Source organism: Nicotiana tabacum, chromosome 13, assembly GCF_000715075.1.
Source record: "Nicotiana tabacum cultivar K326 chromosome 13, ASM71507v2, whole genome shotgun sequence".
Classification (NCBI taxonomy): Eukaryota; Viridiplantae; Streptophyta; class Magnoliopsida; order Solanales; family Solanaceae; genus Nicotiana; species Nicotiana tabacum.
In genome coordinates, this window is record NC_134092.1 from 71,695,889 (window position 1) to 71,714,482 (window position 18,594).

Consider the following 18,594-nt stretch of genomic DNA (forward strand, 5'->3'; position numbering starts at 1 on the left):
ATGGATTGAATTAGATGTTGTTTATGAAATAAATTGGATTGAATGTTGAGTTTGGTATTTGAATGCTTAATTGTATTTAGTCTTGTATTGTTGGTTGTATATTCAGTTTAGCAGGTGGTGTACATTCAGTTTGGCAGGTAGTTCTAAAAACAGAATTGGCCATGAAAATATTTTCCAGATTTTCCACCAATGCTGTGAAAATTTTTGTTCATTTTCCCCAGGTGGTGTACCACTGAATCTCGTGGGAATGTTCATATATTTATTTTCGGGTTATGCATATTTTCTACTACTATCATGGATAAATTAAAAAATTGCTAAATTAATTTTAATACTTCCCACAGAGATGGTGGGAAATTTAAGAAAATTAAATTATTATTTTTTCTTACTTTTCCCAATATTATCATAGAAAATTCCACTATGTGACCCCACCAAGTGCACGTGAAATGCTTCCTGGGAAATTCTGTGGGAATTACCCACGACATTCCTGGAAAACTATTTACCCACCAGCCCTTTTTCCACTGAGCATCTCCCCTCGGAATGTCGTGGGAATAGTCAAATTTCACACGGGTTTTCCACCGATATGTCCGTGGGAAAAGACTATATTTCTAGTAGTGAGAGTTTCATAGGCGCACATACAAGGATAAAGTAATACAGGCTGCATGACAGAAGGTAGTAAGAGTTACGAGATTGGAAGAATTTCGACCACAAATCGTGGTGCGAGAAAGAGGCCTGGGGGGGGGGGGAGGGATGCCCTTGCTTTTGGGTTTATTCAAAGAACAGTTGCCTAAATGGCAAGAAGAGTATTAAAGTATTCGCAAGAGTTATGAGTTATGAGAATGATAAGTGCATCAATCAACATTCGAGGACGAATGTTCCAAAGGGGGGAGGAGGGGAGGAACGATGTTACACCCCATATTTTCGTACATGGAAGTAAGCCATAAGTAAATTGATATACGCTCGGAAATGAGATGTTACATTCTGCATTTTCGTACGTTAAGGTTTCGTCGTAAAGTTAATCGACGCAAGTTTGGGAATGAGATTATTTTGAGGTTACAAGTATTATGCTATTTCAAATAAGGGATAATTAAATTCGTGAAGGTGAGAGGGTAAGCAAATCGAAGAAAATGAATTTCGTCGAAGTTTGACATTTTGTGATAAAATATGGCCCGAGCTAAAATACCTGGTATTTATGGACTAGTACCATACAAGGTACCCCATGACCATGATACTAAGGTGTATAAGGTGTGTTAAAAGGGAGTAGTATTCTAAGTAATTTAAGATAATTCTTAATTATATGGATAATTGATTAATTATTGATTTAATGGGAGATTAACTATGTAATTAAGGATTTGTGGATAATTAAAAAGTGGGGACAAAGGCCCCCACATGGCATCCCATGAAATGATTAATAAAGTCACCAAGTGACTCATATGATACGAAGAAAGGTGGCATATATTTTAGGGGTTCTTGGCTAAGTCACAACCCACTAAGATAAATTCTCTTTTGTTTTATAACTATACAAGCTCTCATAACCAATTGCTACTGTTTTCATTCGTTATCCAAAAGAGCTAGCTGCTAATACTTTAGTGTTAAAGACATTAGATGGATTTCCAAAAGTATCGTTTCCCTACTTTTAAAGAAGAATTTCATTTCAGAATCGTGTGTCATACTTTTGGTTAGTAATACTATGTTATTGAAGATATCTTTGCCTAGATGTTCCTATCAATTGAGTGACTGGAAGATACAAATTTTTCCCTACTTCGATTCGCCAATTACGTAATGTTACAATTATCGTGTGTTAGAGGGATTGTCAAGAGAATCGGCTCAGGTATGTTGAGGCTATCCCTTCTTTCTTTTTGGCATGATCTATACGACACGAACGAAACGAGAAAATACACAACTCCCATAAATGAATCTATTCATAGAAATACTAGAGATGCTTATGTTCTTGATTCCCCATGTGTCATATTATTTTATCATCTGTTCATGGGTCTCAAAAATAAGTAAGTTGGTAAAGTTTATTTCATGATATTAATAATAGGCATAATGGTCTTATGACGTACCGAGAGATTTTATTAACGTATTTCATATGCATTTCATGCATTTATACATGCACATTGACCCATAACCAGATGGCGTTATATACACGCATATATATATATATATATATATATATATATATATATATTATATGTATATGGGATATGGAAAAAGGTTATGGCGTTATATACGCACCACCACCTGATCAGCTGGTATACGTTGATGATTTTGCCCACAGTGGCCGAGATGATATGATGGGATGCCCTCAGAGGCCTGATGATGTTATGAAACATGTACCTATGCACGACATGACATTCATACACATATGCATGACACTATAATTATTTCATGATTTACAGAGTTATCCAGACTTACAGGTTGAGTCATTTACTCTATATTTCTTCCATGTCTGTTATGTACTTATTTATGTGCCTTACATACTCGGTACATTATTCGTACTGACGTCCCTTTTGCCTGGGGATGCTGCGTTTCATGCCTGTAGGTCCCGATAGACAGGTCGAGAGCCCTCCAAGTAGGCTATGAGCTCAGCAGAAGATGTTGGTGCGCTCCATTTGCTTCGGAGTTGCTTGTTTGGTTAGTATGATTTAGACGTGTATTGTTTGGTATGGCGGGACTCTGTCCCGACTTTTATGAAAATTATGTATTCTTAGAGGCTTGTAGACAGATGTTGTGTACGTGATAGATTGTACGACCTTGTCGGTCTATGTTTTAAGTTTATAAATGATCATGTTGGCCTATTAGGCCCGTATGTCACGTGTATATGATGATGTAATAAGAAAGATACGTTACATTGATACTCGGTTGAGTAAGGTACCGGGTGCCCATCGCGGTCCATCGGTTTGGGTCGTGACAGATTAGCTCTCGTAAATGGATCCAGTTAAGTTATTGCACCTATATACAGTAGAAACTTTTGCTGTAGTATGTGGAGTTCTTGTTAATGACTTTCTCAAATATATGTAATTCTTATGTGGTGTTTGTTTTGATGTTTTAAAAAATTGAGTTAGCAATTTTGGTTTTAGAGTTTCTGCAAGAAGTGACACACACACTTTTCGCTACCTCCTCCTCACTTTCGAAATGTCGCTGCATTGACGCTCTAAAATGAAATTCCATCTATAATTGGTCTCCAACTCTCCCATCCTATGTAGTGTTTCTTATAACAAATTAAAGAGACTATTCCTTTAATTTCTTTCTTCCCCTTGTATTCTCGTTTGTCTATTTGTAATTCCTTGATAAAGTTATATTTCGTATAAGCATCGACCATTGTGTGAAAATATCTCGTAAATGTTCTCTCTTTCCTTCAACCATAATACTTTAGAATTTAGATTGTTGTCTCTAACTTATTTGACGTGCCACAGAGGCTCTACCTTGTTTCCCCTTTAATTCTTTCCTCCATAGCTCCACTTCTGATGTTATCCCTTCTTTCTCTAACTTATGTAGCTCTTGAAGAGCTTAATCTTCATTCTTTAGTAAGTTCGATTTGTTTGTCTTTTTGTTGTCTGATTTTCTTGATACCGAATAACTCTCCAACCATGTTTTGATCATTTCCTTAAACCCCATATCTTTATTTATAACTGCATATTATTAAATTGCATAGGTGTCAACCCTCTATGTATACCCATAATATCAAGCACTATCGGATTATGATCTGAGATTAGCCTTGGCATTGACTATTGTAGTGTGTCGGGAAACTTTCCATTCAATTGAAAATAAAAATTCATCAAGTCGTGAGGTACTAATTCTATTGCTCCAATTAAATTGTGCACTTGATAATGGCAGAACTATTAATTCATTACAATTAATAAAGTGCAAAAGTCTGGTCTTGAGGTCCCTCTTCTAGTGGTGAATCACTAAGTTGATGTCCCGGAAATAACTCAAGGTCTTGGCCACCTCGTTCTAACTCCCCCAACCCCTCCCATAAAAACTCCGTTGGGTTAATATAGCCCAAATACACTCTTATAGCATGGTGTGCTACTGTCCGCTTTGGGGCAAGCTTGCACAGTTTTTTTCCAAATGGCCTCATATCATTAAGAGATTCCTACACCTTATATGTGGCTCCCAATCTTTTCAGCTACCAATGTGGGACTTTGTTCGCACACTCAACAATCTCCCCCTCGAACTAATTTTCACGTGGCTCACTACCACGATTCACGAGTCTCCCCTTCAAACTAAGTTCCATGTGACCCATTGCCACGATCCACGAGTCAATTCCTAGATTCACTGTGTGCCACCAACATTGTTAGAGTATTATGGCAATCGAAGACCGCAACTAGCTTCTTCTTGTGTGCGCACCACCCCGCATCATCACTTTGCTATCTCCATACTCGTCCCGTCGAACCTGGGCTCTGATACCAGTTGTTGTGTTAATCTTGTCCAAATGCACTCTTAGCATGGTGTGATATTGTTCGCTTTGGGCCAAGCGCGCACGGTTTTTCACCAAAAGACCTCACACCATTAAGAAATCTCTACACCTTATATGTATGCTCCCAATCTTTCAAGCTACCAACCTGATATTTTGTTCGCACATTCAACAAAATCATTATTGTTCTACAATGTTCATACACTCCCGAAGATAAAAGTTCAAAATCCTTAAAACTACCTCTAAATTTGCATGATATGGACTAAGAAAAGCTTGATACCTCCATCATCAAGTTAAATAATCGACTATTCCACATACTAAAATACCCTCTACTGCTCCCTAGGCGCAAGATTTATTCCCCAACTGTTTCACCAAATGTGAATTACCTCATCCATTTCTGTCCTACTTCTGCTCGTTGCCTTTCATTAAAGTCAAAGTTTCCTTCCAAACTGAGAAAGGGAAGGATAGCCTAGTGGTTAGGATCCAACACCCGATCTATAATATCAGTGATTTGAGTTGCCAGGAGAGCAAGTGAGGAAGAGTCGTAGTCGGATTCCATAGCTGGGGAGTTTGGGTGGTGTGGTTTACCGTATAAACAAAGGAACCCTTAAAACCCATTGCCTAAATCCATTATGCTAATCGTTCGTTTCTGACCTAAGGAACAATTGTCTAGTTGGAAATTATCATTACTAATCACAATCTCGAATAGGGTGGAGATTATCCCTGAACTAAAACGTACCTGTTGGGCATCTGGTGGTGCTTTTTGAATATCCTTTTTGTCTATAATTTGACAAACCGTCAGTTGGAATTAGAGCAGCGAACTGGAGTTGACACAAGCAATTTTTTGGTCTAGCATCAGATACTTATCTATCTAATTTTCAAAAAATAATTTTTTTATATTTTATGTAAAAAACACTACTAACCACTGAAATGCGAAAGAACATTGATAAAAGGTAGGTAAAATGGTATATTTCTCTAAATGGTACTTGAGGTTGAGGTAAACAAAGTGGACATGAGGAGTAATCACTAAATTTGAAGCGATAAATCTCATCGTCATGTGCCAACTCCCCTCTTCCACCCTCTCCCAAAAACCAAACTATCCTTTTAAAACAAAGCAACCAAGGCAGGTAGCTCACTTGGTGGCCCACTCAATGTATAGGGTAAAATCGGTTCATATTAAATGCTCGTATAATAGAGTGACACATGGAACCAGAAACAGATGGAAAGCAAGACAGGTAGAAGCCAAAACCGGGGCAACAGTCTCGATTGCCACCGGGAAGCCCCCGAAGGGAATGTTGCTCACGAAGACAGGTGAATGCCTATCACCCGATAGCATTCAATGAAGAATATTTTGTAGTATTAAATACATAATCCGTTATAGAGAATATGGCATTCATAGCCTGCCATTACACATTCTTCAATGGCCTCCATAATTATCATTTAAGAGGGGTTTGATTCTAGAACCTTGTTCCTAGGTGCCACTATAAATAAGGATTCCAACAACCATTGTAAGGATACGAATTTTCTGACAAACTTTTACTATATACTGTTCAAAGTTCAATAGCACTTTACTCTCTTGCTTCTTAATATTGTTGTTACTGCCTTCAGAAGCTCTGTTCCCGGAGCCAAGCTCTCTACTGTCTTATCTCGATTTCAACGCTAAGTTTTACATTCTTATGTAATTTATTTATCATTTTGGGATTAAATCAATAAGCTTGTCTATAAACCACATATAAATTCAATTGTACCATTTTACAGGTAAACAGTTTGGCGCCCACCATGGGGTTTAGACAATTGCGTAATTGAGCTGATCCTTGCATCTATTACTAACCTGTTTGATTCTTTGTTCTTAGAAAAAAATCATAAAATGGCAAATAACAATGTCAACGTCACACACAATGTTGAGGCCCAAGGAAATTAGCCTCAGTACGAAGACTCGATCAGTGATACCCTGCAACGAGGGGGATGAGTCCACGCCGGTCCATGGCGGGCAATATCCACGACATGTTCGAGAGGCAACTCCTAATGATGTTGAGGGAGCAACAGAAGGCTATTATGGGCCACCTCTCACAACAGGATCACGTCATAACGGAGTTGAAGCAGGCGTTATCGGGTGCTTCCAACAACGTGAATGGACGGGGTCCAGTTCCTCCTGGTGCTCCCGCAAATGAAACAACTCCGAGGGTTGAAAATAATACCCAGAGGGGCGAAGTCGATTTCGACAGGGCCTGGGGGAACGGTAGCGGATCCGGTAACAACAATGAGAATGACCCCTTTAAAACCGAACTCATTCGGTTCATGAGGGAAATAAACGCCCCAATGGATCAAATTACGGGTGCACTGCCAGTATTCAAAGGACCGGATTCAAAGAAATACACCTAGTTGTCGTTCAAATAAAGCGCGGCACCAGAGTTGATTCTGAAGCGGTTCAAGATGCCAGACGTGCCGAAATATGATAGGACTTCGGATTCTCAGGAGCACATCACCACCTACACAATGAAGGTCAAGGGGAACGACTTAGCTCTAAACGAGATCGAGTCAGTCTTACTGAAGAAATTTGGGGAGACCCACATAAAAGGGACCCTGATATGGTATTCGCTTTTATCCGAGCATTTAATAGATTCCTTCGAGATGCTCGTAGATTCTTTTATCAAGGCCCATGCCGGGGCCAGAAAGGTACATGCCCGAAAGGTCGACATATTCAGGATTGCACAAGGAGAATCCAAATTACTACGGGAGTCCGTGACCAGATTCCAAAAAGAAAGGATGTTGCTACCGACCGTACCAGACAAATGGGCAGCTGAAGCATTTACTAAAGAGTTTAATCCGAGAAGTTCCGATGCTTCCCCGAAATTGAAGGAACGTCTGCTCAAATTTTAGGTAACAATATGGGCGGATGTTCACAATCGGTACGAGTCAAAGATAAGAATTGAGGACGACCAGCTCGGTTTCCCGGCATCAACCAAGGGTCGGGACCGGTAGAACAATAAGGATAAATTAAAGGATGATTTCGACACAGATCGACGGTCCTCTAGCGGTCAGTTTTTGCCCTATGAAAGGGCCGAATGACGCGATAGAGGTTTCCGTTTGGCGGATAGATTCGCTACCGATATGAGAGCTGATCACGGTCGGAAATGTTTTTTTGATTATTCCTGGATATGGTCCATTTAACAAAGAATAATACATTTTAGGCACGTATTCTTTTTTAGTATCATCATTACACAACCTAGTCCTTGTTTCGAGTATATCGAGAGAAAAAGATTCCTTGTCTAGAACTTCAAGTCGATTTAAAAATTCCTTATTCAGATTATTACTTTTTTCTTTGTTGGTAGAAATCCACTGATTGTCTAGTTCTTTAGGGAGCATTTTTTGGAGTGACAAAAGGGGTATCCTTCTTTTTATCATTTTCCAAAAAGTTGATAAACTTGGCGGGTATATAAAAGATACTCTTTGTTTTCCATCACTTTTACATGTGTCAAAAAAATATTGTTACATTTCCGTTCTTACGACCTGTTCAAATCGATTATTCTTTATGTAGCAAAATGGTCGATTCCAACGATTATAATTGAAAAGAAGACTCACAAGAGGTTGTTGAAACCAGAAGAGTTCTTTATTTTCATTTTTTTATCAAGCAGTTGCAATTTAAAAATTTCTGGATTCCCTCTGTTATTATTATTCAGATAAGAATCCTCATAATCATAAATTGGACAATTACTAGTGTTATAGCCTGTCTCTATAAGGTGAGAGTTGAATTTATCCTTTATTTTGTCCTTTCCATTCACTCGGATTTCTTCCGTTTCATCAATTTTGTCCGGATCCCACCTTTCTTCCAAAAAAAGGGAAGGAGAAGGATAAGGATCTTCTTCAGTGGATCCCTCTTGTTCCTGTTTAGTCCCCTTCATTTCGGAAGCTGTTTCTATTTATACATCTCTTTCTTCCTCACTTTCCTCCCTTTCTTCTATTTTTGAGGCTTCTTTCAGTTTCTTAGTAAGAATGGGTGAGGGTATTCTGCCTAAATAGTAGACACAGGTAATAAATAAGAGAATACTAAAGATCCGAGTCATATAATTTCTCAATTCTAACACAAGGTACTTATTAGATCGAATGTACTTATTCGATCTAATAGAATGATTTTGCCGTTTCCAGACTAATACCAATCCAAGCCATTACATGAATAAAATATGACCAATTAACCAACCAACAAAAACACTTGTTACAAATAAGATCTTCCTGTTGCATCGAAAGAGATAAATGTTGACTAATCTGGGTAACATTGAACTTGGTAAAATGAAATGGTTGAATAATTGAAATATGAGATTATTCAGGAATACACATTGAATGCTGAGATTACGCATTGACTTTCTAGTAGTAGATCCATAATCAAAAAAGTGTTTGTGATTGTTCCAGAAGAAATGAAAAAAAAGATATGGTAGAGCTAGGACAATTATTGTATGAGGTCTACCCAATGCTAGATGCAGAGGCGCATAATAGATCGATATGAACATCATGAGCTGTCCCGTAATAAAACCAGTTGTTGCTGGTACCTTTTTCTCGGTTCCTTCTTCCATAACCAGAGCTCAGACAAGGAAGAGATAAGAGGGCCTCATGGAGAATGTGGTCAGAAATCCATAATAGAGTCCGACCACAACGACCGATGATTTTTTGAAAAAACATTGTAGGATAAGAAGTATCGGGCTCCCGAGACTCTGCCTACCCCAGGTTATCCGAATACAACTTTAACGTCAGTGTGGTGGAATTAGTGGCGGCTATGAGGAACATTAAGGAAGCACGATTCCTGAAGCCAATGAGATCCGACCCCAGTCAAAGGGATCCTAATTTAAGGTGCGAGTACCATAGGATCAATGCCCATCGGACTGGGGACTGCCGGCATCTACGCGAGGAGGTGGCGACGTTTTTGAAAAATGGCCATCTTAGAAAATTCTTAAGCAACCGGGCCAAGAACAACTATGGTTGCAACCGGGATAACGTGGAACCCTCGAAAGCGGGAGAAGATCCCCCCCCCCCCCGTCTGATGATCAACATGAGTTTTTCGGGGGAAACGAGATTAATGGTGTAACTTTCTCGATAGAAAAAAAGACGAAGGTATCGGTAACCCATAGCAACAAACTCCGGGAAGTCGCTGAAGACGACATCACCTTCACGGAGGAGGACACAGATGGACTCTTACTTCCACATAACGATGCCCTGATAATCTCTCTTAATGTCTTAGATTTTAAGATTAATCGCGTTTTGGTGGACCAGGGAGTTTAGACAACATTATCCAATAGAGAGTACTAGAACAAGCCAAACTAACCAGAAGCAAAATTCCGGCTACAAAGCTCCTCGCCGGGTTCAATTTAGCTAGTGTAAAAACCCGAGGGGAAATCCTGCTGCCCACAAATGTCGAAAGTGGTAATGAAGACAACCCTTTTCAAAGTAGTAGATGGCGATATGGGTTACAATATCATTCTTGGGAGACTATGGCTGCACGAGATGAAGGTTGTACCATCAACATACCATCAACTCTTGAAATTCCCAAAGCCAGAGGGAATTAAACACATAAGGGGTGACCAACCGGCGGCAAGGGAGATGAACGCGATATCAGTATCCAGTAGCAAAGGGAAGGAGCATGCGACATAGCAATTACAAGAATCAATGGTTGCTCCCAAGCAAAACGAAGTCAACAGAGGGGAGGAGTCATCAGAATCCTATCAGGTACCAAGATATTTTCAGGTACCAAAAGAGACAGACGCAACCAAATCCACAACGGAAGATTTCGAGCAAGTCGCATTGTTTGAGAAATTCTTGGAGAGGAAATCCCACTTGGGGACAGGACTTAACCCCGAGCTCAGGTCAGGATTTATTGAATTTCTTGAATTTAACATTGACTGCTTTGCATGGTCGCATGCGGATATGACAGGTATCCCGCCAGAAGTGGCCGTGCACAAACTAAGCCTGTTCCTCTGGCCCGGGGACTGGACTCCGAGGTCATAGAAATTAAATATGATTCCCTGTTGGTAGTGAATCAGGTCTGCGGGATCTTCGAAGCCAAAGAAGAACGCATGCTACAATAGGTAGTGAAAGTCCAGGCTCTGCTCGCACGGTTCAAGGAATGGTCAATTACATATATCCCCCAGGGAAGAAAACGCAGAAGCAGAAGCATTAACCTATCTGGGATCGTCCACGAAAATGAAACGAACGGACTCCAGTACGGTCATGCAGCTTATGCATTCGGTATTGGACGTTGATGGCTACTACGAAGTAAACGCGACCAATTTGGTCTGGGACTGGAGAAATGAGATCATTGACTATCTCGAACACGAAAAATTGCCTGAAGATACTAAGGCATCTCGGGCACTGCGCACTAAAGCAGCTCGATACAGCTTCAAGGGAGGTCAATTGTACAGAAGATCTTTCCAAGGCCCGTTGGCCCGATGTTTGGGAGCTTCCGAAGTTAACTATGTTATGAGAGAAGTCCACGAAGGGATTTGCGGAAATCACTCAAGCGCGGATTCCTTAGAGTTAAAAATAATTAGGGGAGGATACTACTGGCCCCGAATGGAACAAGACGCTAAGGCTTATATTCAAAAATGCGACAAGTGTCAACACCATGCACCGTTGGTACATCAACCGGCAGAGCTACTGCACTCGATTTTATCGCCCTGGCCATTCATGAAATGAGGGATGGATATAGTCGGTCCACTGCCGCCAGCTCTCGGTAAGGTAAGGATTCTTTTGATTTTGACTGACTACTTTTCTAAGTGGGTGGAAGCAGGTCCTTACTAGAAAATCGGCGAGCGCGAAGTGATAGATTTCTTGTGGGAGAATATAATTTGTAGATTCGGGATACCTAAAGAGATATCCTACAATAATAGGCCATAATTTATAGGTGCTAAGGTCACAAAATTTCTTGAAGACTTGAAAATCAAAAGAATCACATCATCATCTTATCACTCGAGTGTAAACGGTCAAGCAAAATCAACAAACAAGGTGATTATCCAAAGTCTCAAAAAGAGATTGGAAGTAGCCAAAGGCAAATGGCCCGAAGAGCTGCCAGGAGTATTATGCACGTATCGAACAACGACCAAATCAAGCATGGGGGAGACTCCTTTCTCTTTCGTATACGGAGCAGAAGCCTTGATCCTGGTTAAAGTGGGAGAACCTACCCTGAGATACTTTTGTGCGGATGAAGAATAAATAACGAAGCGTTATTGGTCAAATTGGAGCTGGACTTGGCACATATAAGGATCGCAGCCCAAAAATAGAGAATGGAAAGATATTAAATCGAAGAGCTAACCTCCGTTATTTCAAAGTGGGAGACTTGGTTTTAAGAAAAGTAACTGAAAACACCCGTGAGCTCAACGCAGGAAAGCGAGGTCCGACATGGGAAGGCCCCTACCGTGTTTCAATTGTCACCAGAAAAAGGTCATACGAATAGGAAAATCAAGACGGAGTAAAGTTGCCGAGAAACTGGCATATGGCACACCTCAAAAGATACTATTGTTAATGAGCACCGCCTAACGGGATGTGAAGCTTTCTATCGAGACAAATCTTGCTATCGAGCCAAAGGTTACTCGATAGTTCACGAGTGCAAGTCATTAGGGGGTGGTTAGGTAATCTTTTGCTCTGTAGCAAAGTTCCTAACGAGAAGTGAAGCTTGCTATCGAACCAAAGATTATCCAACCATTCACTAGTGGAATCTTCAAAGGAGCAAGACTTCCAGTGTTCAAACACGCATTTTCGCATTCGAACACTAGGGGGATGATATGAGAATACTGGGACTACGAAATCCGGGAACAAAGTTTTATCATCGGGACCGGGGACTGCACGGTCAGACCCGTAGAAACAAGTTGTACAAGTTAGGCATAAGTAATGGCAATTTAGTTTTAGCACAACGAATGCTTATGTACTTTTGAAAATGGAAGGAATAAGGTAAAGTCCTTTTATTTTTATCTTGTTTCTTGTCCGAACAATGAATTAATTTTATTATTTGAAAGTTAAACAAGTAATTCAAATGCTAGTGCCGGAATGAACAAGAGACATCCTCTTCAAGAGCACCATAAACATAAGAGGGCCCTGTCTTATGAAACCCTCACAGTAAAAGTTTGATTCCGGAAGAATTTATCCCTAGAATCTAAATGCTATTGGGGCAAAATGCACCCGAAGCCTTGCACAATTCGACGCAAAGAGAAAAACTTGCACAATACTTAAATGAAAAAGCACTTCTATATACAACAAACGTGCCAAGAAACACAAGTACATAAATATAGAAAGGAAAAGCAAAAAGCTAAACTACTGCATCCCCGAAACCCGGCTCAAGATCTTGGCCTTCACCGTCATCCCTTTCAGGTTCTTCTTCAGTTCGCGAGAACTCAACATCAGAACTAGAAGAGTCAAACGCATCAGGTTGGACCACGAGACCTCTTCGGGCACGTGACTCCAGCTCACGGGCCTTGGCTATCTCGACATCAAAGTCAATGATGCCCGCTTTGGCCCCTTCCAAGGATTTTCTCCTCATGCTATACATAGAATATGTTTTTCAAAAATGAGGGAAGCCACTCGATACTAAAGTTCTTCCTTAAGACGGTCAATCTTGGTCGAAAGGTTATTCCGATCAGATGTAGCGGCCTGAAGGCTGACGTCAAGGTCACAGATGGTAGAGTTAAAGACTTTGTTATGCTCTATGACCCCGTTGTGCCTCTCTTCCAACCGAGCATGCTTTTCCGTAGCAGCTTCTTTAGCTTTGAAGTTCAAGGCTGCCTACAAATTATTCATTCTTTCAGTAGAGGTAGCCTCGCGATCGGCAGCAGCAAGAATGGCATTTTGGACCGCTAACCATTTTGCCTTTGCTTCTTCAAATTGTATCCTTAACAGGGCTGCCTCTTGACTAAGGGTCACTACCTCATGCTCAGTTTACTACAACCGATCCTCCAACTCGACGGCCTCAACAGTTTGTGCTTCCAGTCCAGGGAGGCGGGCAACAATTTGATCTCGCTCGGCCAATAATTGATTTCGCTTGGAGGTGAGTTTCTCTTTGTCAAGGAACAACCTCTGAAGGCCCTCGGAAGCAAGGAAGTTAGCCTGCAAAATAGAAGTACAAATTAAAAATCCTGCCATAACAAAGATAGAAGAAATAATAAAGGAAACAAAGATTGTATCGCCGCTGTGTTATGCATGGTATTTTTCACCATACACTCTTCTGAAAGAGACTGTATTTTATTCCTATATTTTTATGAAGCTAGAGGCTTCAGATAATTAGCAAGTTCCACCGGCCGGGACATCAGATAGCATCCTGTAGAAACCAATAGGGAAACACTCCTCCTTTGAGGATCATCGTAGGGTGCCGAATAGTTAGGTCCCAAATTTCCATGAACCAGGGACTGGGGAAGAGGGAAATCCTCCACTCGAACGACTGCGGCTGGTGGAGATGATGTAGCAGTTATTGGTGGCGAAGGTAAAGTTGGCAAAGAAGGAAATGGAGTTGGTGGCATTGTAGGTTGAGAAGCAGCTGCAGAAAAAGCAGTGCTAGTTGATGGTTTCTCATTAACTGAAGATGGAAGAGACCTTGTACCCAGCCTCACGGCACCGGGAACATCAACTGGGGCTCGGAAGCGAGAGTTGGCATCTTCCACTATATCACATTACCCAGAGCACCTGGACGTCATTCTCAGTTGGTGTGATTAGCTCAACAGATTGAGCATTCTGTTGAGCTGATGAAGGTCGTCGTCTTCTATGTAGAGAATCCCCCTCATCACTGGCTCCTCCATCATCATCAATCACCACAGTGTCTGCGGCTGGCTCAGGCGTGACACTCTTTGCCTTTTTATTTTTTCCCTCATCCGTGGAAGAACATCACATTTTTTATTGCTTGTTCTTCGGCCAGGGACTCCGACAGGAAGCACTTGCACCGGAGGTATGCCCGATGACAACCGTTTGGGTGAAATCCTCCTGCAGCAACCCCACTGTATCAACAGGATTGGCCAAAACGTCCTCCTCGGGGACGGTAACAGAGCCCTATGGAAGGCCTGACTTCAACAAGAGAGAAAAGTTATCCGGTTTCCCTATACGTGAGGTAAAAACAAGATAAGTTCAACCTACCATTATTTTTGGCCTTCCACCCGTATTTAAGGGTCAGTTCATTCCATTTGCGTGTCTCAAGTGTAGTGACGTCAAAAATCTTCTGGACCCACTGGTCCAAGCCTTCAACCCTTGGTGGTGTCCACCGAGTTACTAAAATAATGAAAGAAGAAGGATCAGTAGTAGCATGGGACAACCTTTAATCTAATGGAAAGACAGATGTTGAACTTACGAGTACGGTTCTGTGATTTAGGAAAGGATGGAGTTGTGGCCGGGATGATGTCCCTGGTGGCAATTACAACGAACCACTCCATCCATCTACGGTCGTTGTCATCGTCCATGCTGTTGAGCAAAGAATGGTGACCACGCTTGCTTAAAGTTTATCCTTCTCTCACGGAACATCTTGGGGGAATAAAGGTTCATCAGTCGAGCCAGGGAGAGCTCTTCCCCCGTCTCCTGGCATAAACGACGAAGACAGGTGACCGTCCGCCACACAAAAGGGCTCACCTGTGCCAAGCATACTTGGTAACAGAAGCAAAACTCCAAGATAACAGAATCAAGCCCCCTACTCAATGAGAATGGGCCCAGAGTGAAGGGATACGTGTAAACGTACGTAAAACCCTTCTTACAGAAGGTAACCCGTTCCGCTAGGTCAGGAGCGATGATGTTCAAATCTTTCCAGCCATGCCCCATGACCCCTTGGACGCGCCCCGTGGCATCCTGGCAAGCTTCCCCACGCCCGTCACCACGGTCGGCCCCGTGGTCTCGGCAGCTCCAAGTGACAAGCGCGCATATGCCTCTGTCGCCCCACCGATAGCCATTGCCAGCGCCCAGCCACATGCAGATGCCAACAGCGCCGCACGCGCAGACAATGCCGCGTGCGCAGACCCTGATGCCAAAGACAAAGTTGCTGCCAACGGATTTGTTTCTGCTTTGTAGAAGACTAAGTCCTTTTCATTGTAAATATAGAGTAGTTTTAATGCATTTTCTTTAAGTGTGATTTTTCAGCTTTCATAGGTCTAGTCATGTAACTTTGATTTATTTTTTTTAAGCATTATTAAGGGGGACCAAGCAATCAAACTTTCAAGCAAGCAAACAATTCTCTTTACTCGTGTCTCTCCCCCCCGACACCGTGTTGTTTTTCTGTAATAGCTTTCATTCAATGCAATCAAGCTTTCTTTCATTCTCAATTCTCTTTTCTGCTCTCTCTTTCAATTGATCACGACATTGGTTTTCCCGTACAATATTGACAATCTAGTCTATCGTGCGGAGGGGACCTCAGTTGGCGGACAACAATCGCACTGACATCGGTTGCTTAGATTTACGTCGTCCTTCCAAGTAACTTCAGGAAGGCGCCGCCTAACAGTTGGTATCAGAGCCTAGGCTCGACATCGGACGAGGGATTACATTGCAATTACCACCATTTCTGACCATGGTGAATTATGGGGATCGCATCGTGACCCTTGAGGGAACGGTTGACGTATTACGGCCTATCGTGGAAATGGTGCCTGACCGAAAGACCAGCCTAGTGCAAAGGTTGGACTACCTGGACCGCAGACGGATCCAGGCCGAAGTTGACATAGAAAATATCAATCGCGACTCTGAAGGAGACCGGCAAACGGCAGCCATAGAGGCAACCGAAATTTTTGGTAAATTTGAGGTCCTCCAACAGGAGCGCGCTGGGGATTTAGCCAACAGGGCACAAGAGGCAGACAGGGTGACTGCCATGCAAAAAACTATAGACAACTTAACGAGCCAGCTCAATGTTATCAATGCTGCTTTACAAGGCCTGCTTTGAGGAGGTGGAAACCAAATCGGGGGTATTGTGAACCTCGCCCCTGTGGCCCAAAAACTGAAAATTCCTGAGCCAAAGCCATACAGTGGAGCTCGGAATGCCAAAGAAGTGGAAAACTTCATCTTCGACATCGAACAATACTTCGATGCCGTGGGGGCCTAGAAGAAGCTAAGAAGGTAGCAACTGCTGCCATGTATCTTCAGGGTGATGCCAAACTCTGGTGGCGGGTGAAATACGAAGCCATCAAGGCTGGTGAAGATGCCCTCGAGACATGGGCAGAACTGAAGGCAGCCATACGCCTACAGTTCTTCCCCGAAAATGTTGAGTACAATGCTAGGAGAAAGCTACGGGAGCTCCGCCAGACCAATTCAGTGCGTGATTACGTGCGGGAATTCTCTGCGCTCATGCTGAACATCCGCGACATGGGGGACAAAGACAAACTCTTCACCTTCCTGGAAGGGTTGAAACCTTATGCCCGCATGGAGTTGCAAAGACAAAGGGCACGTTACCTAAGGCAATCCAAGCAGCAGAATGCCTTGGGGATTATCAAGTGGAAGCCCGGAAGGACAGGCCTCAACAGCCTGTCCGAGGAGGATACAAGGGAGGCCAGCCAAACACTAGTGGCCCTAGCAGAAGTGGAGGAGACCAGAGTGCTCACCGTCGGAGGAGCATCATCATCAGTGTTTTCTTTGTTCTTTGAAGAACTAGAATTTTTGAAAGAAGAGGTCATAGTTATTAGAAGAAAGTAAGGGTTTTTTCCTAAAGAAGAACATTAAAGGAAGTTGAAAACAAGTGTAAGTTGAATAAAGAGAGTTTGAGAAATTATGAAGTATAAAAGAAGAAGATGGAGGTGTATAAGTAAAGGAATAGGCGGCTAAAATTGTGACCATGATTACCTCGAGAACTGGCAAAAGTATTGCTAAATCGTGGGATGACGCGTGTTCGGGGTATTAAATGCAGAGAGACGTGCGTCTAATCAAGCGTCAGAAACTTTTCAGAGGGAGTCAGTAAATTTCCTTCCAAGAAAGATATCTTTACCAACTTTTCGATGACACAAGGATGTGCCACCGGAAACCAGGGGGACTATCTGTATAGGGTAAAATCAGTTCATATTAAATACTTATATAATAGAGTGACATGTGGAACCAGAAACAGATAGAAAGCAAGACAAGTGGAAGTCAAGACCGGGGCAGCAGTCTTGGTTGGCACCGGGAAGTCCCCGAAAGGAATGTTGCTCATAAAGATAGGTGAATACCTATCACCCGATAGCATTCGATGCAGAATATCCTTCCGTATTAAATACATAATCCGTTATAGAGAATATGGCATTCGCAACATGCCATTACACATTCTTCAATGGCCCCCATAATAATAATTTAAGAGGGGCTTGATCCTAGGACCTTGTTCCTAGGTGCCACTATAAATAAGGATTCCAACAACCATTGTAAAGACACGAATTTTCCGACAAACTTATACTATATACTGTTCAAAGTTCAATAGCACTTTACTTTCTTTCTTCTTAATATTGTTATTACTGCATTCGAAAGCTCTATTCCCGAAGCCAAGCTCTCTGCTGTCTTATCTCGATTTCAACGCTAAGTTTTACATTCTTATTTAATTTATTTGTCACTTTGAGATTAAATCAATTCGTTTGTCTATAAACCACATATAAATTCAACTGTACCATTTTACAGATAATACTCAAACCTCCACCATATTGGTGAAGGTTCAAACCCCCATATGTATTTCTCTCCCCCGTTTCCCACATCCCTTCTCGGCTTCCGATTGTGTTGTATAAAAAATAAATCAACCAAAAATAAAGGGTCAAATACATAAAAATCCCTTTTGTTTTCAATTTGTAGCAACTAACCTTCATTACCTTTTGATAAATAGAAGTAACCTACTCAAACTGATGGGCTAAATTAAGATGGTAGTTCTTCTATGTCTTTTTCTCTCTTTTTCTACTTTTCTTGTCCATTTCATATAAGCTCTAGGGGGCAGTAGGTCGTGGTGGCTAGATTGAAAGGAAGGTGGCAGAGGAGAGAGAAGAAAATTAAGGGGAATAGTGGTTGGGAAATGGGGTGGGGTTGGGGCAACAAGGTGGCAAATCAGTGTAGGCATGGAGGGGATCATAGGGTTGACGACGCTTACTGGTGAGAGGATAGAGACGGGGTGTTGGGGGAGCAAAATGGGGAAAATATTTCTAGGGGCTAATCCAGGAAGGAAATGGCTAGATGAGGAGCAAAGGGCAAATTTTTGTAAATTTAATATTTTTTGAAGGTCGTTTATGGTTCAAAAGTTGGGG

The 18,594-nt window shown here is 41.8% G+C and overlaps 1 pseudogene; it reads right to left on the reverse strand.

Moving 5' to 3' along the window:
• Positions 1–7,995: 7,995 nt before the first annotated feature.
• On the reverse strand, positions 7,996–9,308 carry LOC142168162 (protein TIC 214-like; annotated as a pseudogene).
• Positions 9,309–18,594: the final 9,286 nt, after the last annotated feature.